Source organism: Peromyscus eremicus, chromosome 22 (assembly GCF_949786415.1).
Source record: "Peromyscus eremicus chromosome 22, PerEre_H2_v1, whole genome shotgun sequence".
NCBI lineage: Eukaryota > Metazoa > Chordata > Mammalia > Rodentia > Cricetidae > Peromyscus > Peromyscus eremicus.
Window position 1 is genome coordinate 41,052,388 of NC_081437.1, and position 25,006 is coordinate 41,077,393.

The following is a 25,006-nucleotide window of genomic DNA, read 5'->3' on the forward strand; positions in this document are numbered from 1 at the left end:
GGCTGACATAGCAGGGCCTGCCTAATGCATCTGTACCTTGGGAAGGAGAGGGCTGAGTTGTCAAGCTACACCATCTCCACACAAGGCTTCCCACTTTTTCCACAGCCTCTGATTCCTGAAGACCCAACCAGGGCCACAGCAGGTGTCCTTGGGTGGCGCTCTGAAGACATCCACCTCACGGTGGTGCTGAAGGATGAAGAGTCTCCTTGGGGTTCCTATTCCAGAGCTGCCGAAGTGGAACTTGGCACAGCAGCTGACTGCCAAAGACACAAAGCAAAGGAAGGCAGAGCCAGGGCCCAGTCTGCACCAACTCTCTGATACCTGACACTTCTATTCACAGGGGCACAAGCCTGTGGCAGCCTCCAAGCTGTCCACTGTGGGACAGCCAGGAAAACACAAATAAGGTGTGTGTTGCTCAGAGTGTCCAGAGCATGCCTGCAAAGGGTATTTTAAGATTTTAAGATTATTTCCTCCTCTTTCATTTTCTTTTTCCTTTCTTTCTTTCTTCCTCTCTCTCTCTCTTTCTTTCTTTCTTCCTTCCTTCCTTCCTTCCTTCCTTCCTTCCTTCCTTCCTTCCTTCTTTCTTTCTTTTTATTTATTTTTGGGTGGTGGTGGTACTTTTTGATTTTGGGGAAAGGTTTTCATGGAGTTCCAACAGGCCTTGGACTCACTGTATAACCATTCTAGTTTGCTTTGGGTTGCTCTAATAAACACCATGACCAAAATTCATTTAGGAGAGGGAAGAGTTTATTTCACCTCACACTTCGAGGTCATGGTACATCACTGAGAAAGTTAGGGCAGGAACTCAAGCGGAAACCATGGAGGAACACTGCTTTCACTTTGACCCCAGGTTCCTGTTTAGCTGGTTTTCTTATTATACAGCCCAGGAACACTGGTCTAGGGATGGTGCCACCCACAATAGGCTGGATCCTCCAATATCAATTGACAAGATAATCACAGCAATGCTCATAGGCTGATCCTGCAATTGAGACTCCCCCAGTGACACTGGGCCACATCAAGTTGACAGCTGAAACTAACCAGGACAGTAGCCAAGGATGACCTTGGGTTCTGATATTCTTGCTTCTACCTCATGAGTACAAGTACATGCCTGTTTTATGTAGTGCTGGATATGGAACCCAGGACTTCATGTTTGCTAGGCAGGTCCTCTACCAGCTGAGCTACAGGCCCTGTCTTTCTATTTCTTTTGATTATAAAATATTTTGTTTCATGGAATGGTAATGATGGTGGGTATAATTTTTGGATGCCCTCATTTAGTGATCAAAATATTCCCCTCCCTCCCATCTGTATCTCTCTCCAGCTGGTGATCAGACCCAGTGCCTTGTACATTCTAAGCAAAGCACTTGACCAGTGACCCACATCCTAGCCATGCTTCTCATCTTAAAATGAAACCTGCATATTTAGCAAATATTTTCTGAGATTCTGATGCATGCCAAGCAGAACTGTAGAAGAATCTGGTTTCCCTTCCCATTTACCTCTGGAGGTCCCATACTGCTCCCTGGGCCCACAGCCTGCTCACTACCGTCAGAACGAGGGTTCATGATGGGTTCTTTTAGCAATAGGGCTGAGCTGCTTCAGTATCTGGGTACAAAATATCCCATGGTCATGTAGAAATGCATAATTACCATTTGGGAAGACAAAAACAGTTCCTAGGAATGGGAGAAGTTCTAGCTATCTAGTTGGTCTCAGGGGAGCTGGTAAACAACATGACTATGTTTGGAGGCAGGGTAGACTCTGCTGCTGCCATGTGAGGCATCATAGTCACCGACATTGAGCCTCCCGGGGGCACCTTGTTCATCCTGTGGGGTCCCATCATTCTTGTTGTGGGGGTGGAGTCCTGTCTTCACTCCAGGTTTCTGCAGTGGGCGACTCGGCAGACTCAGATCTCCAAAGCAGGTCAGGGGGTTGAGAGAGAGGGCTTGGAAGAGGAGATGTTCAGTAAGAACCCACACTGGGCTTACCTCTCTGGTCTTTGGTTTTTGTAACATGGGTGAAGTAGTACAAGGTTCACTAGGAGAAGACAGCTGCTATAAAAGCACTTGGCACCATAAACCCATCTTTGGCTTGTTAGGAGTCCATGTGAGTGTGTGGGCTGGCAGCTGAGGATGACCTGGTTATGCTGGCCCAAGGACCCATGAGGCCTCTGCTTGTGGGTGGAAAGAGAAGGAACATGGGAAGAAGTCCCACCCACTCTTCAAGAGCCTTGCCAGGAACTGACACACATCATCTCTGTTCACTTCCATTCCCAGAAATGAATCATGCAGCTCCATGTGGAACAAGGGGACTAGGAGATTGTCCCAGATGTCAGCAACCCACAGCCAACAGTATCAGTTCTGTGTCGTGTTGCAGAAGACACAGGGCTCTGGTGCAGAGATGATCTCTCTGCCATATGACACATATGTCATAGCTTACAGGGTGGTTATGAAGCTCAGTGGAGGGTGCAGAGAGCTCAGGGTGAATGCTGCTACCTAGAAAGCACTGACTCTGCCTCTATCATGACCTTGTGCAGGTCTCAGAAACAAGTCCCCTGATCTCCAATTGCAGTGTCTGCCTGTGTGACAATGGTGATGGGGATTGTTACAGATACTTGAGGGTTAATAACAGCACAGGGAATGAATGCCCATAAAACAGATACCCAGCCAATAGTCTTGCTCTTGACTTAGAGTAATGGCTGTGGGAATTGGCAACACCTGAGCTCTTTGTCCTCTGGAACCAGGACAGTGGGGAGAGTCTGAAGCCCACTTTTCCCCTCTGATTACTAGTGGTATCCTCTAACTAGCTCACTCTGATGTGAGGACAATGGGGATTTACACTGTGTTCCTACAGATATGGGAGGGACACTATGCTTGCACTTTCACTAACATGGCAAAGGTGTTTAGGACTCAGTGCTGTGGTTTCTCCCTTGGATCTAGGGAGAGCACCCTCCTCACGCTGGCGAACATGCCATTCTGCGAATGGAGTTCATTGTGAATGCACAAGGCAGAGTGTAAACAGAGCCGGGATTTGCCTCCTTCAATACAAGCAGGTCCCTTGTGGGAACATGGGATCCTCGCTAATCCATGTGGAGGTGTTGATGAGAATGCTAATAAGGGCTCCTGTGAGGAGATGCTCACTCCCTCTGTCTACATCCTCTTCAGAAATGCCACTGGCGTCCCCACGTATCTATCCACAGCGGGCCCTCTGATCCACTGCAGTGTGTGAGATCCAGGTCTAGAAAAGTCTCTCCACTTACAATTTTGCTAACCACAAGGCTGTACAATGTATGACTGAAAATGACTGAACAAATAGAAATTCCCGGTGCCCCCCAGAACACATGAGGCTGAACAAGACAGTGCCCTGAGATCAGGCTCCTACTGGCTGCTTTGAAGGACTCCATGGTCCAGGGCCCCAGGCTTAACTCTCCTAGAGATACATAGTAGACCAGGTCAGGCTATATACTTTTTGGATTTGGGTTAATTCAGTGTAGTTTTCAGATAGTGAAGTCCAGTATTTAAAGAGTGATAACGTGTAGCTGTGTATCCACTTCCACCATCATCCTAGATAGAACATTCCAACCTCCCAAATTGGATTTGAGCCCCTTCATGGGCAGCTGACATGCTCTGGCCCTGGTGGGAGCTGATCTGTGTTCTTTTGTTATACAGGATTATCCTACAAGCCAAACTGCCACCATTTTTATGAGTTCAGCTATGCTCACTTGCAAAAGATCATCCTAGCCAGGCTCGTTGACTAATCATGTTTCCTCATTGCTCACCAAAAGATAGCCAGAAGAGGTTATAGAACCCTTACCCAGCATCCAGAAATTCCCCTAAACAGATCTATGCATTTGTATTCCAATTGCAGGTGGCCTCAGGGAGGGGCTAGAAATATATAGTTTGGAAGGACTAGGGAGGAGGCCTCCATCTCTGCGGCCATGGGGGAGCTATCATCTTCACTGGGTGCAGATCTTTCAGTGTGACTGTTTCTGTGGGCCCCTCACCCACTACTCTGTAAGGAAGCCCAATAAACTCATTTGTCCCTCAGAGTGCATTTTGATGGAATCATACCTCTATTTGTCATTGAGACCGTAGAAAGAGGGGTAGACATTGTTTATGTCTCCCCTGGGGGAAGGAACTTGAGCAACAGCCCTGCAGTGTGGGTCTTCCAGAATACTGTGTGGATCCTGCAGCACGTATTTCCTAAGTGTGTGTGTATGTATGTATGAGGTCACCTTGTGTATCAGAGGGCTGCTCCTCCAGGCACTGGGTGCCATTCCCTATCACTCACAGGCCGTGTTTTTCCTTTTACCGGTTCCTGTTCATTTGGGTTTAATGTTGCTCTCTCCCATACTCTGGTGCCTGGATCCCTTTTCCTGCCCCATGGAGCTGTTCTAATGATCGGGGGGAGGGGGTTGATGAACACGACATGTGGCATAAGTACACGGATGGCAGGCAGGAGTGTAGCACACCCCTCAGGCATAAATGTGCCGTGGTAGGGACGCTCAGTCATCGCCCAGCCTTGCCTGCACCTGCTGCACTGTGTGATCAGGGGCAAGTTACCCAACCTCTCATGCCTCACTGTCTTCCTCTGCAAATGACGATGTGACAGTACCTACCGTGGAGACTGGACTGTCACTCTCTGGAAGCTCTGGCTAGTAGGCATTCTCGTAAGCCTTTGGGAAGGTGGTGCTTGCTCAAACCTTCTTTGTGTGGAGTCAGGATGCAGCAAACACTGACAGCTTCACTTTCACTCCTGTCGTCTGTCTCAGGGGAGACTTGCTGTGTCGAGGTGTCATCCTGATCCCTGGGTAGGAACTGATATGGCTTCTGTCAGCGGGGAGAGCTGGAGTCTGATAGGAAGGGCTTGGGAAGACACCGCGATTGGCCGCTGTTGCCCTTCTGAATTCATTGATCACTTCTCTCAGCTTGGACCTGAGGATCCAAGCTCTGCAATCGGTGATAAGATGTCCGGTGTCCCTTCTCACAACCAGCAAGATACGCACTGGATTCTCGGAGTCACCAGCCCTGTGGGGATCACATTTTTAGAGAGGGGTGATGGACGTGGGGCAGCCTGGGAAAACCCCGGCTCAAAATGGCTTTGCTCACATAAGCATGGTGTTTTCGTTTTAGAAAGGTCAGGCTGAATACTGACTCCCCTAACGAGAAAGTCACTCCCAAACCAACTAGAGAAGCTTAGTCTGTTCTGTGTGGGGAGAACCATGGCTCACACAAACCGTCTGAGGGATGGCACAGAATCATCATGATCCTGATATGCATCCATGTACCCTAGCTCAGAGCCTCTTCATGCCTCTTCTATTAAACAATAACCAGGCAATTGTTTCTCAAAGTTTCCAGACACCTAGTGTCTGCATGGCAGGATTACTAGAAAATGCTGCAAGATTCTGGGGTTGTACAGAGGCCACCCTGTGAGCGCTTTGCAGGTCAGAGGGAATACTTTCTAGTGCATCTAGAGCAGCACCTTGGCAATGGCTACTGCTGTGGTTTGAATAAGAATGGCTTCCATAGGCCCATAAATTTGAATGTTTGGTCACAGGGAGTGGCATTCTTTGAAAGTGTCAGGTGTAGTAGCCTGTTGGAGGAAGTATGTCACTGAGGATGGGCTTTGAGGTTTCAAAGGTCCATGACAAGGCTAGTGTGTCTCTCTTGGCCAGTGGATCAGGATATAGCACTCAGCTATTTCTATAATGCCCCTGCTGCCTGGGTGCTGCCGTCCTTCCTTGCCATGATGTTGATAAATTAAACCTCTGAAACTGTAAGCAAGCCCCGATTGAGTGCTTTCTTTTATAAGAGTTACCTTGGTCATGGTGTCTCTTCATAGAATAGAACACTGACTAAGACAGCTGCAGACCCTCAGAATAGGGTGGAAGGGTGAGGGAGGGACTGTGGAGCCCACTCTTGGGTCTTGAAAGACACAAGGGGCTGGACCAGCAAAGGCATCTGTCATGCTGGCCTTAACTTTCACTGTGTCTCATCTTGGCTTGTCTAAGATGGGCCAAGAACACAGGTCAGCCCTTTCTGCTGATGGGGACTCTCACCACCAGATGGTCACAGAACCCTCACAGATGAGGTTTTCATCTGTAACTTGCAGAAAAGTAGGCTGCCCCTGCAAGCTCTTTCTGTGGGAAGCCATACGGAACATCTGCCTGCTCCATGGAGGGCCAGTATCCTGATGGCTGCAATGGCACACTGGGGCTCCACTGGACTGTTTTCAGTCTTTTGTGACAGCTGAGGACACCTTGTTCCTGTGGGTGTGTGAACACTTGGCATTCTCCTGGAGGCCAAGCTACTGTTGGTGGCCTTTTCAAGTCATGGTTATTGTGTAAAGCCTTACCCAGGTCAGTAGCATGCCAGGAGCAATGGCACCTCCCTTGTAGGACTGCTGGGGATGATGTGGGACAATGTGAAGAAGTGGTTGGTGCAACATCTGGTATGCAGCTGTGTAGCTGAAGCTTTCCTGTGTCCCACCTGGCCTGTGGTCAAGACAAATCTCTCCCACCCACCCATCCTGCAGCCGCTCAGACCCAAATAAACACACACAGGCTAATACTATTTTTAAACTATGGCCATGGCAGGCTCCTTGCTATCTAACTCTTATCTTAAGTTAACCCATTTCTATTAATCTGTAAGTTGCCACGTGGCCGAGGCTTACCGGTCTGCTGGTATGTTGTTCTTTTGGTGGTGTCTGGCATCTGCTTTGCCTCTCCTTTCTCTTCCTGTCTGTTTTTTTTTTTGGGGGGGGGGGAGTTTCGAGACAGAATTTCTCTGTGTTAAACTTTGTAGACCAGGCTGGCCTCGAACTCACAAAGATCTACCTGCCTCTGCCTCCCAAGTGCTGGGATTAAAGGCGTGCGCCACCATGCCCAGCAAGGCTCTTCCTGTTTATCTGTTTGGATTTTCCGCCTGCTTCTAAGCTGCCTTACCATTGGCCAAATGGCTTTATTTATCAACCAATCAGAGCAACACATTTTCACAGCCTACAGAAAGACATTTCCTCATCACTTCCCCTTTTCTGTCTAAACAAAAGGAAGGTTTTTAACTTTGACCTCACAGAGGTCAAGGTTTTCTCATACAGAAAAGCCCTTTGCTCTAATTACATGCTCTGCAATCCACCTGTCCTCCAGCAGCTTGCATTTGGGTACCCAAGGACCCAGGAGTATGGTGCTTGGTTGTTTATCTCACTGACTCCCCCATGTGGCTTTGATCAGTGACTCTCCCTAGACCCTGGGTACCCTGTCTATAAAACTCAGGAGAGTGATGGTGAAGTCAGGTTTCTGCCATCAGATTGTCCCGAGGTCTGTCATTATCCAGGTAATTCCATCGTGTGGGGGACTCCTTGACTATGGGTAGGGAGGTTGTCTGTATCTCCCTAAACATGACTCAGAGCAGCAGCTCTGCTACTGTATGGGCATGCCCGACCTGAGTTCCCACCAGGCAAGGGAAAAGATACCAAATTCCAATTGCTTTGGACCAAAGAGAGAAATACACCCACCTGCCTGTGTGAGGATACTTTCCCTGGGAGCAGGGCTCCAGGTTTTCTTTTCCTGGTTGGCAGCTGAGGATGCTATCCTATTTCAAGGTGTGACTAATCAGGTGCTGAGGACCTCCCCCACCTTGGGAGCCCAGTGACCATCATCCCCTCCAGGGCTGTGAAAACACTGACTTGACTTTGCTATCTGCTTTTCTGAATTATGGAATAATTCTTCACCAGTGTGTGGGTTAAACCAGAGCCTGTGGGCACCAGCCAGAGAGTTTTGATGGAAGCTTAGCGTGGGCTGCCGGCAACTCCATTTCTGACTAGGGCACTGCTGTGGGATGTTCTGTATATTAAATGTGTTGCTCTGATTGGTTAATAAATAAAACACTGATTGGCCAGTAGCCAGGCAGGAAGTATAGGTGGGACAAGGAAAGAGGAGAATTCTGGGAACAGGAAGGCTGAGTCAAGAGAGACACTGCCAGCCACCACCATGACAAGCAAGATGTAAGGTACCAATAAGCCACGAGCCACGTGGCAACTTATAGACTAATAGAAATGGGTTAATTTAAGATAGAAGAACTAGATAACAAGAAGCCTGCTGCGGCCATACAGTTCGCAAGCAATATAAGTCTCTGTGTGTTTACTCAGTTGGGTCTAAGCGGCTGCAGGACTGGTGGGTGAGAGAGATTTGTCCTGACCATGGGCCAGGCAGGACCAGGAAAACTACATTTATAGGGCACCTTTGCTTCCCATGTAACCAAAAACACTTCTGTGTTTGGCTGACTTGGTGAGTGGCCAACATGGACAAGCCAACCTTCTGGCCTTCCTTGTTTTGGACATTCTCATCCTACCTGGGTGGCCACACAGTCAGAGCAGAGGAGACAAGCAGATGGTCCCCTGCCATTGGATGTGATATACCACTTCTCTGAGGGTCAGAGCCCCCATTGCTAGCTTGAGCTATTGTATCAAGGGGTGACTAGCTTGTTCAACATCTGCATGAGTCCTCTGTGGGGGCATCAGGGTGTGACAATAGAGTTCACTTTGTGGCTTTGGGGAGATGTAAAGGCATGGCTTCCAGAAGTTCCAGAAGTTCTGTGAGTCCTTTGGATCAGCTTCTCTCCCAGGGAGAACATGTTGAGTATGGTTCGCATACCTAATGGTCTATGGCTCTCAGTTCTCTTGACCTGGAAAATACAAGCAAGTTCCAATTTTACCAAGGAGAATGTCCATGGGAGGCATCCTGAGCTAGGGAATCAGACCTCATTTTTTTTATTTAAAATTTGAGTTTCTTGTGAAATTCACCATTATAATCACTAAAGGGCATCAGGTGGAAACGAATCGGGGGTTTACCAAAGGAGTCATGGCTGTGGATATAACCTCAGGGTTTATCAGCCAGAAATGATACTTCAGCCCACCAGGAAGAATGCAGAGGCAGGAGAGAGGGTCTGAGGATCCAGTGCTGCATGACATGTCAGCATCCCATTGAACAGATGAACTGCCTATTGATGTGATGCCGGATGCTTCTCCTTAGCGAGCTGGCAGCAAGTGGGCTTCCAGCTTGAAAAGGACCGAGAGGAGCTGGTGGGATCTGAAGTCTACACACCGTGGAGATGAAGGGAAGAGAAGGCACCTTCTTCTCTTGGCCGCCAAAGGCTAGGCTCAAGGGTTCCTCAGCACCATGTCGCTGACTCATTTCCCTCTTGAGATGGAGTCCAGATCAGTATTCTCTTCAGATATGCCGACACTCTCCATCCTCTCATTGGATAGCCCACTTTGTTGCCTGTGAGAGACCCTCCCACCCTCCCAGGAACTTCAGAGCCTCCTGTTTATGGCTCTCATGTTGCTTTAAAACTAAGTCTTTATCTGTGGGAGGAAATTAATGACTTATCCTTTGAACTTATGGACACATCATAAGAGGGAGATGAAGAAGACAAAATCTAGAAAAGCCAATGCTAGCCTTCTTTAGTTTTAAGACCAATTTTCAGAGCACCTTATTATATATGTTTACTGGGAAATGTTCAAACGTTGTAGGGTTTGCTTTTAAGAAGGTAAAAGCAGCTGTCCTCAGCTATGCAATGATGGGACACCGTCACCATTGTTAGCCCTTTGTTCAGCTCCTCCTGTAGAACTTTTCTTGACATCAAGGTGTGCAAATAAGTTTGTGTGTATCACCTAAGCATTTCTTCAAGTAATTAAATACTTCAAAAAGCAGCATTTTTAAAGGTGGTATAATCACACATCAGATTGTACATCAAACAACATAGAAAATCCATATTCTTGGGCATCTCCCCGTTAACAAAGAATCAGCATTGGTTACCTGGTGGCCTCTGGCTTATTATGGTTTGACTTTTGATAGCATGAAAGTGAATATACATTAAGCAGAAACTATATGTATGAGTGTGTGTGTGTGTGTGTGTGTGTGACTGCATGTGTAAGCATGTGAGTTTGCAAGTACCTGTGTGTAAGAGCGTGTATGTGTGTGAGCCTGTGAATATATGTGAAAGTTGAGTATTCAAATGAGCAATTGTGAGTATATTACTGTGTAAGTGTGAGAACATGATTGTATGGGTATGTGAGTTCATGAACGTGCAAGTGAGAATGTATGTGAATGAGTGAGTGTGAGAATGATGTGTGAGTTTGCAAGTGTGTGGATGAGCAAGTTTGTGTGAGTATGCAATTGAGCAAGTGTGAGTATGTGAGTGTGTGTGGGGGTGAGTGTTGGACCATGCATGCATGCATGCAAGTGGAGGCCAGAGTCCACCTTAGTGCTGTTTGTCAGGCATTCTCTACCTTGTTTTTGTTGAAACAACGTCTGTCCCTGGTCTGGAGCTCACCAGACAGAGCAGGCTGGCTGCCCAGCCAACCCAGGGCTCCACCAGTCTCTGCCTCTGCAATGCTGGGATCACAAGTGTGTGCCACCATGCTTGGCTTCTCGAAGTGGGTTATTAGGATCGAATGCAGGTCTCACACTTGGACAGCAAGCATTTTAGAGACTGAGCCATTCCTCAGCTGGAAGATGACTTTTAAAAATAAGTGTCTGCCAGACACTTTCATTCCTTTTTCTTCTTCCTCCTTTATCTTTCTTTCCTTAGAAGTTCACCTAGTATTATAGAAGTGAAGAATAAGACTGGAAACATATGTAGCTAATACATCTGGCTTTCTATATGTGAGAGTTTAATAATGTTGTCACACCTCCTAATAAAATGTAGTCTTTATTTACTTACTATTAACCAGAATAAATGCATGTATACATTAAATTGTTCAAGTGTGAAAGGCAGATGTCAATAGCTGGTGGCCAGCAGAAACATGACAGTATACAATATACTGTCCAGGGCTGGGAGGTTATAGGTGAGCTACAGTATTGCTAATAATGTTGTTGGGTACCTACTGTGTGCAGGTGATATTGTGGAGACATCTCTGGACCACTGCTAGTGCCTCTGTGGGTGTCATAATAGAAATACAGCAGCCCTCAGGGACCAAGAATGAGCCACTGGCATCCCAGAAGCTTTCAACAGAGGGTCACAGGTGAGTGATGGTACCTGTCTATCTTACAATGCTCAGTTCCATGTTACAGTGAATGAGGGCAGTTTGGGGTCAGTTTAAGAGGCAACAGAGTCCTATCATGGCAGAGACACATGCTACTTGCAAAAGGGTGGGAGGAACATGGGGGAACGTGTCTGATGCTGGATACCGGGAAGGCCAGGAGTACTCCAAGCATGTCTGAAGGAAACAATTAGCTCAAGAGGATATCCACAGACCTGAGAATGGCCTGGAGTATGCCAGGAGGGCTGACACTTGCTCTCAGCACCTCCACATGTGTGTGGATAAGTGGGTCACCTCCTAAAAGACCAAGAGGCTGCAGCAATTTCAGGGAAGTCACCATCAACATCTGGTCCCCGTGTAGGTGATTTTCACAGACACGTCTGGGAGCTTAAAAAAAAAATCCTATATGACAAACTGACTGCTCATTAATAAATAGCCACCACAATGGCTGGTGGAGAAAATGATTTGCTGTTTATTTTTGTCTTCCAAATAGTTTGGGCACAGATCTGGTTGTCATGGTGTCTGGGAAGTATAGAGAGACAGCATCCCTGTATCCATAGACAACACAGTGCTGTGTTTGGGCTGGTGCACTGAGGTGGATGTGTCAGAGAGCAGAGACAGCCCCTCACAGATGTTATGGCTTGAAGATGACCTGACCCCCCTGTAGCTAGAGTTTTCCTGCCTGGCCCACGGTCAGGGCAAATCTCTCTCACCCACCAGTCCCACAGCTACTCAGAACCAACCAAGTAAACACAGAGGCTTATATTGGTTACAAACTGTATGGCCGTGGCAGGCTTCTTGCTAACTGTTCTTACAGCTTAAATTAATCCATTTCTATAAATCTATACCTTGCCACATGGCTCGTGGCTTACCGGCATCTTCACATGCGGCTTGTCATGATGGCGGCTGGCCGTGTCTCTCTCACCCAGCTTCCTGTTCTCCCAGTTCTTCTCTGTTAGTCCCGCCTATACTTCCTGCCTGGCCACTGGCCAATCAGTGATTTATTTATTGACCAATCAGCAACACATTTGACATATAGACCATCCCACAGCACCCCCCCTCCCCAGGCTAATGTGTATAAACACTTGGTCTGCTGACAGTGCCACTATTTGGGGAGGGCATGGAACCTTTAAGACAGGAGGCTTAGCCTGAGGAAGTGGGTTGCTGGGGATGAACCCTGGTCCTTCATTTGAACTCCTTCTCTTCTTGTACTCTTGAGATGTGAGGAGGTGAGGTGTCATACCCGCAGGCTCCTGCCTCCTCTCCCGCTTGGTGGGCTGTATCTCTCAAAGCTGTGAGGAGCCAGAATGCACCTCTCCTCCCTGAAAGCCACTTCTTGTCAGGTGTTTGGTCACAGTGACTAGGAAAGTAACGATCAAGGACACCCTGGCAGCGTGAAGTTGATCTGAATTTTTACAAAGTCTCTGAGTTAGTCAGGGGATGTGGCATGGCTTGTGCAAGGCCTTGGATTCCATCCTCAGCACAGCAAAAATGAAACTGACTAACTGCAAGTCTGCGACGTGACACAGGACTTGGTATCCGGGCAGTGAGAACTGCAAAAAATGGCCACATGAAGGCAAGTTTGGGGTTTCTCAGAGATACCTCCACCTTCAGCAAGGGGGTTGGTTACAAGTGGGAGAAGATGAGCCTAGACATTTGGACTCCGGGTAAAAGATAATGGAGAGGCAATTAACTCCACCAGAATGCTGAGAACCAAGTTCCTGGACTCCTACCACATTGGTCAGATTGACATGTGAGCCCTATGGCTTCCAGGGAGTCAATTCCACTGTGGTGCCATCAGCTGGGAACATGATTGAACAGGATCCATTCTTGGGGGAAGAGAGAAGCTTGTTTGGACTTGTGCAAGTTTTAGTGTTTGTAGGTTACTCAAGGGACCTGATACATCAGTGGCTTGGTCGGTTGCTCAGGGAGGCATCGTGACCTCAACTTCAGACTTGGTTATCTCTGACACAGCCAGGAGATGGCTCTCACCCCAAACCCAGGTTAGGTCAGCTAGCAGGGCATGTGCAAGGCCCAGTCTGACCCGGACGGAGTTCAGTGTGGTAGCCAGAGAAAGGCAATTGTGACAATCACTGAATAACACAGCTGGACAATGAGACCACTCCACTCACCAGGATTTGGGGAGCATTACCAGGTTCTTCCTCACTCTGCAGGGTTTGCTAAACACAGTCACATGCCAGCTACCCCTGGCTTAGGGTGATATTATGTTTTATAAATCAGGAAACTGGAGCACAAAAAAAATTTAGATTAAGTAGCCATTAGACAGCCAGGACAGAGGTAGCATCCCCCTGTTTTTCCTAGTCTCTCTGTCATTACTTTTCTCTCAAAAAGGTCTCTCTGTATGGCTCAGGCTGGCCTTGATCTTTCTGCCTTAGCCTTCTGAGTGCTGGGGCACAGGCATCCCCTTTCTCCCTAAATTATGTGACAACATTCTTGTCCCGAAGCCAGACTTTTAGGTGATTCACATGAGTTAGAATTCCCAGAATTTTTTTCTAGTTGCTTGGAAAAATAGTGCCAGTATTGATCAGTTCCCAGAAATGGAAGGTAAGAACCTATTACTGAAGACATACTACACACTTTGGACAAAGCAACTGAGCTGGAATTGACCTGGAAGCCTCCTTCTGGAGGACTAGCTTGCACAGTACCAGAAGGAGCCATATAAGCTTCCAAGAAAGAAAAGAAGATCAATAGTTCTACCCAACTATAATGCTTATATACCACAACAAATACCCATAGCATCAAAGGTATACCAGTGGTACTTCTATCCCAGGGGTAACCAACAGCTGTCTAATTGTATTTAAAGTCTACTTGATAGGAAGGAGTTCATGTTTGGTGTTGGAAACCTAATCCACTCCCTGTGGCTCGTGGGGTTATAACCTTAGAGGAGAATCTACCACTGCTACTTCTGTGAACTAGTATAACTTCTAACTCTGTTCTAAATACTGATCCTTATGTCCACAGATAAGCACAGTTCCCACTACTCATCAAAGGGGCTTCTTTTTGCGGCAGATGGAGACCATCAGCGAAAGTCACGACTGGTCAAACCACAGAGAACAATTGACCCTGACCGTGAGGTACCCAGCACCAATTGACACATCTACAACACACCCTCTACATCTAAGGCTCAGAGAACTTTTTGGGACATAAGACAGAAAGATTGTAAGAGCCCGGGGACCAAGATGGGTGCTGGGAGGTAGTGTCTTCTACATATGTCAGGGAAGTTGTACCCATGAAATCTCAACAATATGGCTAGCTAAGCAAGACTAGAAAAATGACACAACTGATGTGTCAATGGGGTTGGAGGAAATGTCACAGGGCCCCCATCCCTGGATGCCTAGATAAAGAGCTGTAGATAATCGCTGCTGTGAGAGGAGGGACAATCAGTTTTCTTCAGAGTTGAGGCCCTTGATAGATTATCCAATCCCTTCTGGTTAGCACTAAACACATATGTACATATGAGTAATGCTAAATGAACTCAGTAGATTGTATTTATTAATTTATATGTGAATATATATGTAATCATAGTAAATAATAAGAGATCATGAGTTTGAGAAGGAATTGGGGGACAGAGGAGGAGTTGGAGGGAAGAAAGGGGTGGAAATGATAAAAATACAGAACTCATATATGAAATTCTAAAGAATAAATTTTAAAAAAGAATAAAAAATAGTGGCAATAGCATAGAAATTGTTTCGTGCAGGCATCTGGAGCAATATTGATGTTCAGAGAGTGCAGATTGAATGTGCCAGCAGGTAAGTATAGCCTATATTAGCAATAATGTGAATCATGTATTTAACATAATTGGAAATGCATTTTCCCCCGTGGAAGTGGGAAATAATGAGAATTTTCGTAGTGGAGTCCTCATGCAAAGAGATGCATATAGACTTCTTGGGCTCCTGTGGTTTCAAAGTCATTGTCATGGCAAGCTGCAAGTGAAGGTGGCGGGTCCACGGGGAGTCAGAGGGTCTCAGAACCCAGATGTGCTTCCTCCTTATTGCTGATCCCAATGCTTTTAGCCTTTCTGAAGTTGTGCTTGAATAAAGCAGTGTCTTTGGGACATCTGCTCATGGCAGGAATGTTAGCGCTATGAAAGCTCCACCTTAAAGAGCGCCAGGAAGTCTGCCACAAGCTTCTCTCAGTCTGTCCTCTATGTCTGGGGCTGACATCAGAAGCCATAGGTAGCAGTTATGGCTGTCATTCATTCTGTATGAGGACACAGGACATGTGCTTCTGAATTTGGCTTCCCACTGGCCAGGAATGTACCAATGGGGGCTTGAGAAAGTAGAGAACATCAAAGTCTTCCTTGGGACAGGCTCAGGCCTTCCTGCATGCCTCATTTGGTCTTGTTTCTAGAGTGGTATGAATGACCTGTGTTCTAGGTATGCTTTAGGTAAGAAACCCAAGACAGGGAGGAGGGATGTGGCAAGCTCAAGGCTGCTCCCATGCCCAGCTATAAACTCTGAATCAACCATCCATGCCTGTGTGGATCCCTGTGTGGGATGGTGTTCTCTTGGGGCTTCTGTTTACGCCAGGTCTGTGCTTTGTAATGGGTTGTGAGCACGGGGCTCAGATGGCTCCCAAAGCCCCTTCTTTGCCAAGCTACATTTCCTTCTTACCTCATTTGCCTCCTTGTGAAAAAACTTCTCCCTCTTCAGAGATCTCTTTCCATGTCTATTTTATACAACCCGATTTCTAAAATTTCCCCAATTTGCAGAGTTCTTCCCCTCTTCCCTTATTTTATTTTTAGTCCACGTATTTGTCCATTTATCCATTCTTTATTCCACGTGACTGGCATTTCATTGGCTAAATACTTTTTGGTCCCTGTTAGGTATTAAGTCCCAAGAATATGGAATGAGAAGGCAGTGCCATGGCCTTTGACATCATTTTGTAGTCGGGAAGGCCCATCTTACACACAGTGACACAGGAATGGTAAGTGTATAATAAAATGCATGAGCCTCATCATAGCACTAGTTTTGCTGGAGTTGAGGGGAAGGGTCAACGATGTAGGGGTTAGAGATTTGGAGGCAAAACTTCAAAATTATGTAAAAACATCAAAAAAAGGAAAACTGGATCCATTCCCGGTAGCCCTGAAGGACATTTTTTTCCCCCCCAGAGGAAGTGTGGACTTCAGAATTCACAATGTGCTCAAAGTTTCTTCTCCGTATAGCTGCTGAAATGGAGAGGGGGCGGGGAGAGAGAGAGAGAGAGAGAAAGAGAGAGAGAGAGAGAGAGAGAGAGAGAGAGAGAGAGGACAGAGACAGAGACAGGGAGAAAGACAGACAGAGGGAGACAGTGAGACAGAGAGACAGAGACAGAGAGAGACAGAGAGAGAAACATAGAGACAGAGAGACAGAGGGAGACAGTGAGACAGAGAGACAGAGACAGAGAGAGACAGAGAGAAACACACACACACACACACACACACACACACACACACCACAAACAACCTTCAATGTTTATCCACATAGCAGCCACAGAAGCCAGAGACAGAATCTGAAGAACATGTGAACCAGCTCTGTATCCTACCTCACTGGTGTCACTCTTCACAGGAGGCAGGATCAAGTCCCTACAAGGAGTGAAGCAAAGTATCCAGCTGCTTCCTTATCCATAGTGTCAGCCCCTCAGGCCTGGCAATGAGATAGACAGTCCCATGTTTTAGATACTGTAATGCAGTATGCGATGACAATGATCCTGTTCCTGTTCACACCATTTCACACGAGGGCCATGTGCATTGGCTGAGTTCATTATTTGTGGAGGGTTCTAGAACCAATCCCCCTAACAATAGCTCTAACCTCCGTTAGTAGTCCTTCCCCTCAACTCTAGCAGAATTAATGCTGTGGATGCTGGCACACATCTGTGCACGCGGAGTTCAGTGTTAGCCCTCATGCTGGTGTCCAGAGGTCTTGGAGTACGTCTCCCACAGACACACAGGACTCTGTCTTCCCAGTATAAGCCCAGCCTTACAGGTCCTGCTTCCAGAACCCCTGTGTGCCACAGGAAGAACAGTGGGGGCTCCAGATGACTGATAGCTGATCTCTAAGGGCTCTGGATGCCAGGGGTTTAAATCTAAGCACCTGCAGGCATCTCACTAGAGGGGGCTTGTCTGTTCTTTAGCCTTGTTTGATCCAAGATGCCTGGACTGAGGCAATGTGACTTCACTGCCTCTACCTGTGTCTTCCTCAGTGTCTGGATGTCTGTTCTCACACCGCCCTTTCCTCCTAGCATGGCGTCTCTACTCTTATGAGAACACTGATCCTGTGGATTAGGGCCCATCCCAATGACATCTCAGCTCATGACTTCTGCAAAGGCCCCCATTTCCAAATGAGGTCATGTTGATGGCAGTTAGGATGACAACATGTCCTTTTGGGGAACACAGTTATGCCCCTGATGTCTATCCCCATTTCAGGGAGGCCAGAGGCCAGACTGAGCCAGAATCCCTCGGTGCCCTAGAGACATGCAGCCAGGACTCACTTTGGATGTTCCTGAGCTTGGAAGGTTCTAGATTCATTGTCATTGTGGTTATGGAAAGAAGGGAGGGGGTTTGGGGGAGGGGACTGGAGAGGGACAGAGAGAATGAGAGAAAGAGGGAGAGAGGGAAGGAGACTGAGATCTCATGGTTCACATTTAGAGATAATTCTGACAATAATTCCATGAGTCACAGTCAAGGTGAAACCAGACAGTTAGATATTGTCCTCATAGAATGAATGACCTGACCTTGAACTGTTCCTGGAATAAGGTGGGCTCTTCCGTCTCCTGGGTCTAGTCCTAGATGGAATCAAAGAAGCCCTTGAGAAATCTAATCCTCGGGCTGTCAAGGACACACCCTGATGCTCATAGAATCAAACCTACCAGTGAAAATTTAAAAATGTTACTAGGAAGTGGAGCACAGGCTTTTCTATCCAGACGGAACCCACCTACCCTGGGTAATGACGGCCTCTTTTAAAAGTCCCTTTGTCCAGGTGATGGGGTCTGAGAAGTCCTCAGACACGTGCGGTCTCATTCCCAGTACGGCCTCAGTTCATTAAAACGCAGGCCCCCTGCACTGTGCAGCCACGAGAGCCGTTAGCAGTGAATTTGGCTGGAATTGACAGGAGCCCCGGGGGAGGGAGGCTTGCAGATGGAGGGGGAGGGGACCAAGGTCCACAGCAGCATCAGCGCCGGCATCAACATCGACTCCGTAATTTTGTTCGGAGAGGTCCCTGAATATCTCCAAATCCCCTTCAAAACAACAAAGGGTGATGTCTGGGTCTGTGGATTAGAGAAATCCTGAAATAATTAGCTCACTTAGCAGGGCTTGTCCAAGCACCTGCTGCTGTGAGCAGGCCGTGTGGGGGAGGGGCAGCTCGGGGACGGGGTGGGGGTGGGGAGACCCGCGGCAATTTCGGACTTCTTGCAGCAATGACATTCGGGCAGCTGGTCAGGCTCATGTGCTGCTACCCCGGGGGCTGAGCGGAGTCCCAGGAGAGGAGTGGGGCCGTGGCCTCCCTGTGTGTGTGTGTGTGTGTGTGTGTGTGTGTGTGTGTGTGTGTTCCCTATATGAAGCTTCACGTTGTATGCAGGTGATCCTGGGGACACAGTGTGCCCAGGGTGGTGATGGAGACCCTGTGTGCACACGTGTGGCTCTTCCAGGTGGCTTGCAACATAAAGACCCCTGTTAGTGCCTGTCCTAAAAACAGAGTCTCCTGACCTCCACGTATGCCTGCTTCCTAGAGAATGGACAGAGGTTACAGGGAACTCCAGGGATGGAGTGTGTTAGGGACATATGACATATTTCAGGAGCTGCCCTGCAGGGCAGGGCCCTTGTGTGCTCACCTGTGTGGGGATGCTGGAGCCCTCTGCACCCCTGCAGGAAGGTGGCCTGGACCCCAGTCCTCCCTAACAGTGGCAGCAGAGTCCTGGCTCAGTTGTCCCTTTAGGGCTCTCTTCTCTGTTTCATTTATTTATATTTTTATTAGCATGCATGAAGTATATGACAATAGGCTTTATTACATTTTCATACATGTCTATACTTGGATCATATCTTCTCGCTCCTCAGTCTTGAATATCCCCTTCCTCTTCCTAGATATTCTCCTTCTTGCTCACTCCACTGTGCATGTGTGTGTGTTTGTGTGTGCATCCATGCATGTGAATGTGCATGTGTGCACATGTGTGTATGTGTGTGCACACACATGTGTAGGTATAGGCATGTGTGTGCAGATGTGTGTGAGTGTATTCATGTGTGCAAGTGTGTGTGATTGAGCACGCTCATGTGTATGTACCAGAATTTAATAAAATCTACTTACAGAGGCCCACGGCCTCACTGTAGCTGCTGTGAAGAACATGTCTCTTTGTCTCCAGCAGCCATGAACGGCTGAGGATGCTCTGCATGCACCCATGGCAGCCTTTCTGTTCACCCCCAGAGCACTGTGGCTGGGGAGACAAATGGCCAGTGGGGAGAAAGGGCTGTGATGTCATGGGCATGATGTCATGGACATGATGTCATAGGTATGATGATGTCATGGGTATGATGTCATGGGCAGTGAAGACAGGGTGGGGACAGGGCAAAGTGGGTAAAAGGCAAGTCCAGGGTGTCGGGAGGAAGAGGATAAGACAACATGATAGCACGGGGATGTGGTGGGTTCAGCTCTTGAGACCCATCAGGTCTGATGGGCCCTTGGCGGCTGATGGGAAGAGAGTGGTGTGGAGCAGGGGAGACTGTGTCATGCCCTGTGGTAGTTCAGGGTCTCATCCTGGTGACCTGGTGATCACCATGGCCCAGGTAGTTACGGGGATCACTGCATGTGTGAATTGGGTCTTTGCTTGGCATCTGGCCTGGACAGTGTGAGGACAGAGTTGGTGACCTCCTGAGGTCATGGCCAGCACCTCCCCCTCCCATTGTCCTCCTGGGATCTGTGGCCCTGACACAGACCACAGGGCAGAGACAATCACAGCCACTGCCTCTAGTCAGCGTGTGATGACGGATGTGCACACGTATTTGTGTTTTACATGTTTGTAGTATGCAGTACCAAATGAATATGTGGTATGTGCCATGCCCATGTGTTTGTATGTCTCTGTGTGTTTTAAATGTGCATATATGTGCATGTAGGTACATATATGTGGCCTGTATGTGTGTTGCGCATGTGTATGCATGTGTTATGGATTATATTTGTGTGGTATCTGGTATTAATGGATGATATGATGTTGTGTATATGTTTTTCTATGTGTAATGTGTGCAATATAGCCTATGCACACATGTATGTGTATGGCTATGGGTTGTACAGATGTGCCTAGTATGAGATATATGACATGCTTATATGTACATATTTGTATATTGTATACATGCCTCTGTGATGTGTTGTATCCTTATATGTGGTATGCAAAGGTGTCCATGGTGTGCATGTGTTTTATATGTGTGCACACATATCATGCATAATACAATACTTGGCCTAAGTGTGCATTACACACGTGCGAGTGTGTATCATGCATGTGTTTGTGTTGTGATACACAGATATGACATATGCACCTGCTTGCATGTATAACTGCATTATGTGCGTTTCTGTGCACAGGTTTATGTACTGGTTGGACTCAGACACTGCAGTGTCCGGGTGAAGACTGGTGACCTGGACTTCCACGATGCCGTGACCGCTGAGGTGCTTACTAGGGCTTTGCAGAATCTGAGCTCACGGATGTTCACGCTCTGGCCTGGCTTCCAGTGTGGCCGTGGCAGGGGAACTGTTCGGTTTCCCGGGGTGGGACAGGGTGCTGGCTGCTCTCCTAGGTGCGGCTAGGTCGGGAGCCCGTCTGTCAGGCGGATGGCGCTCGGCCCATAAACTGTCAGCCGCAAATGGAATTCCGAACGGGCGCCGGGGGAGCCGGGGGCTTGGCCTCGCTGGCTTTATGGAAGGTTTAGGAGAGACAGCAGAGCAGTGACCACGGGTTTGCAGAGGTGTCGGGGACAGCGTGCCCTCCCTGTGTGTGCTCAGAGCCCGCCGCCCAGACCGGCCAGCAGCCCGCCTGCGCCTGCGTCACGGAGTTCTGCTTCCTTCTCCTGTTTTCAGCTTCGATTGATTTGTCCACACTGGCTGCGCCCTTCCAGGGCGAGGGATCAATCGCCTCTGGCACACGGAGGTTCCATTCTCCTCAGTTAACTGTGCTCGCTTCGGCGTGAAGCTGTAGTTTGGGCCATTGCTCCAGGTTTCTCCCAAACTGGAGTTTATAGAATCAGGTCACAGGCAGAAGAAGAATGGTCACAGCTCACAGAAGGTCCTCCCCGGTAGGGACTAATGCTCAAATTAGGGACACAAGCCTCAGGGCTGAGGCCCACGGGCCTCACCGCTCACCACAGATGAGACCCTGGGGAGCTGCGGACCCTCTGGCCGGTCTTTGTAAAAATGAGCACAATATTGTGGGCCTGGCAGAGTGTGTTAGAGACCACAGTGGGTCGGATGCAGGGAACTGGGAAGCAGGGAGAGGTCAGCCTTTGTAGTCATGCCCTAGCAAGGCCCTAGGTCTCTGCGGGGTCTCCCCGGGGACTCCCCTCAAAGAGGAGAAACCTTTTCTTGAACATAAGACACCCTCTGACCCTGTGGTGACCCCGGGGACTTTCTTAGGTGTCACTGCCCGTCCCTAAACTGCTCAATGGTCATTCCCTCTTGACTACAGTAATCACGGTGGCACAGTAGTGCTGAAGCCACCATTCACAAAGCCCTCACCTGTGACTCCTGGGATGGTTGCTCTTTCAGGACTGCAGGCAGCTTCCAGCACATAGACCCAGTGGTTTCAGGCAACTCAAGACAATGCCAGTATCCTGACCTAAGTGAAGAGGGTAGGAAGATGCTAAGCAGGGCAGGTACCAGGGTTGGCCCTACTGGTCTTGATGTTATGAACTCAGATCAGCTGTCTGGGAAAGCCCCTTTTGGGAAGATAAGATTGGACATTTGGAATTATTAAATGAAGTCTGCGGTATTAGCTTAGCGTGTGAAAGATCCTTAACTGGAGGCAGACTTCAATTTCACCTCTCAGTTGACCTCCTGGTGATCATCAGAGGGTTTTTGATTGTCCCCAGTTCAAAGGCATTTTGGGGCATCACTCATGGCTTTGTTCTTTGTGTTCTTCCATCCCCTTGTTTCCGAAGGGACAGGTGGTGTAGGGACCTCTGTACTAGTGTGGTCCTCGGTGGGAGAAGAGACAGCGGTGTGGATGGAGCAGCAGCTGGGCGCACACCGTGGATGGACAAAGGTCAGACTCAGATTTTAGCTGAGCCTCCAGAGTTTGAGGTACCTTGGGTTTGCCTGTGAAATATGGCCCTTTGAATGCTCTGTCCAGTAGAGAACTTTCCTCAGTTCATTGGACCCTGAGAGATTCCACACAGAGTCTTTACATTTTAGTGTGGGGAAGAGAGGAGAAATCACTGAATTCTCTTCATCATGTTCCAGAGAGAGCAGAATTGAAGTAGAGACCTCGGCTGTGGCCGAGGAGCCATGTGGGCTCCAGAAGGGCTGCAAGGGTGACATGTGTCTGCAGGGCCTTCACCAGGAGGAGCAGGAGGGAGCCAAGTTCAGGCTTTCTGTATGTAACTGGCCAGACAGACACAGAGACTGACCATTTCTTGCTGGGTGGTCTATGGGATAGTCTGGCTTGGAAGAAGTAAAGGATGTCTGAACCATACGAGTTCACTGAAGCCTGGAGGAGACACCTGACCTCTTGTGCATCACATTCACTGATGTCTAGAAGATTCACCTTGGCCATTTCAGGGAAGAAACAAGAGTTGACACAATTCTATTCCTCCATTTTTCTTTTCTTTGCTGGACAATGATAGGCGAGTCCTCTCTGAGCTTTGCTTTTATCACCTTGAAGCAGTGGAAGTCACACTTGCTCCTCCCTTGGTGATTTGAACTGAAGATCAGTGAGTTGGTGACAGCACCCATGACTTCATTCAAACACTGTGCAGATGGAGGCATTTGCCTTAGCTTAGGAGTCCATTTTCTCACATGATCAAGGACTTGGCCTTTGAGATACCCTGTCAGCCTGGGCTCAGAATTCCTGACTATGAATAAGCCTAACCTGGCTTATTATCTCTAGTTGTTACTATCTGTAGTCCATATACACATAAATATATGGTTAAACACAGGTGCATAAATTTATATCTAAGCTATCATGCACAGCCATAATGATACACACGTACATAATATGGGTGCACACATGTATGCAAATACACATATTCACACCATAAATGTAATGAAAGCTACATGCACAAATGTATCATGTTTTACACATAGACACACATGTGAACATTGGGAAAGTTTTTTTCTATGATCTTGTTGAATATATTTTTCTGTGCCTTTGAGTTGGTATTCTTCTCCTTCCTCTATCCCTATTATTCGTAGGTTTGGTCTTTTCATGGTGTCCCAAATTTCTTGGACATTTTGGGTCATGACTTTGTTGGCTTTAGTGTTTTCTTTGACTGATGAATCTATTTCTTCTACTGTATCTTCAATGCCAGAGGTCCTGTCTTCCATCTCTTGCATTCTGTTGGTTATACTTGCATCTGAAGTTCCCGTTCATTTACTCAGATTTTCTATTTCCTGCATTCCCTCTGTTTGTGTCTTCTCCATTTTTTCTATTTCCCTTTTCAGGTCTTGGACTGTTTCCTTCATCTGTTTCATTACTTTTTCATGATTTTCTTTCAGGGCTTTATCGTTTTCTTCCAGGGCTTTATTGTTTTCTTCTGCTTTATTTGTCCTTTCCTCTAGTTTTTTATAGTGTTCTTCCCATTTTTTGTTTGTCTTTTCCTCAATTTCATTTGGGATTCCTTCTATATAAGCCTCTACTTTCTTCATGATGTTATTCATAAGGCTGTTTTCTTCTGCTTCTTCTATTTTTTGATGTTCAGGTCTAGATATTGGAGGAGGGCTAGGTTCTGGTGATGCTGTATTGCTCTTCATTTTGTTGTATGTTCTTCTGCCTTGACGTCTGCCCATCTCCTTGTGGATTTGTTCTTGGTCTTATCAGCACACTTGGTCCAGAAGAGCTGACAGATTCAGGAAGCCTCTCTCTCTTGTCCAGATGGGAGCGTCAGGGCGGGATGGGAGCTCTTGTCCAGATTGGAGGTCCGGGGCAGGATGGGAGCTGGGGGCTGGTCTCTAAGTCTCAGGAAGTGGCTGGGGTCTTGGGCGGATGGGTATGGGGGCAGGGCATGGAGATTGCAGGGTCTGCCGGGGGACTTGGAGAAGGGGAGCCTTCCCGGTGGGGGTGGAGGGGATCCTGCCCGATGGCCAGAACCTGGGGCCAAGTTGGGCAGGTCTTCCACGGAATGGCTGGTGCCCAGGGATGGGATCTAGGCTGAGCCCAGGCACTCACTTCTTGTCCAGATGGGAGGTCCGGGGCCACACATGTAAACATATTTGCTCACACAAAAAGGCACACAGAAAAATATATGTGCATAGACACTTACTTAAAACTGTGTACACATGCACATACATAGACACTAGGAACCTTCACAGCACGGTGGACACAAATTTCCCTGCACACATGAAGCTCATCCTGTCATTGGCTGGATTTGGAATCCTGGACACATGCTATACACATCTGGGACCCCATGTTCAACTTGTAGGAACTGGGAGAGCTGAGAGATTGGAGCCCATCAGGATCCACCAACACTCAGAACCCAACACAGACTATATTTGATCAACATGGGATGGAGACTGCTGGCCAGTGCCATCAGGGCACTGATATTTTCATCTACAGCAATAATACTTTGGGTGAGGAGGTTCTCTTCCATCTCTAAGACAAGTTTTATCTTGTTCAGTTTTTTTTCCATTCTCTCTCTATTCATCCTTTGCTCTGATATTTTGGGGAAGTTTCTGTGAATAAGGTAGATCTGCCTCCGGCACTCACCAAAGCCTCAAAATGCACATATCACCAGGGAGCCCGATAATTATGTAATATCAAATAGAACCCCAAGTCACCCTGCATGGAC

The 25,006-nt window shown here is 47.7% G+C and overlaps 2 long non-coding RNA genes across 8 annotated transcripts in view; one reads left to right on the plus strand and one right to left on the minus strand.

The window, feature by feature from the left end:
- Nucleotides 1-3,737: 3,737 nt before the first annotated feature.
- LOC131897332 (uncharacterized) lies at nt 3,738-9,266 on the minus strand. Its single transcript, XR_009375656.1, has 3 exons — nt 8,904-9,266; nt 8,642-8,672; nt 3,738-5,018 (listed from the first exon to the last, which is right to left on the minus strand). It is a non-coding gene; the product is annotated as an uncharacterized LOC131897332 (long non-coding RNA).
- A 1,623-nt stretch (nt 9,267-10,889) lies between these two features.
- LOC131897331 (uncharacterized) overlaps nt 10,890-25,006 on the plus strand; it is a 63,511-nt gene continuing 49,394 nt past the window's right edge. For all 7 annotated transcript variants that reach the window (XR_009375653.1, XR_009375655.1, XR_009375649.1 and 4 more), the window contains exons 1-5: nt 10,890-11,013; nt 14,014-14,126; nt 14,750-14,801; nt 15,878-15,978; nt 22,163-22,266. This is a non-coding gene — a long non-coding RNA (uncharacterized LOC131897331). The remainder of the gene's footprint in view (nt 11,014-14,013; nt 14,127-14,749; nt 14,802-15,877; nt 15,979-22,162; nt 22,267-25,006) is intronic.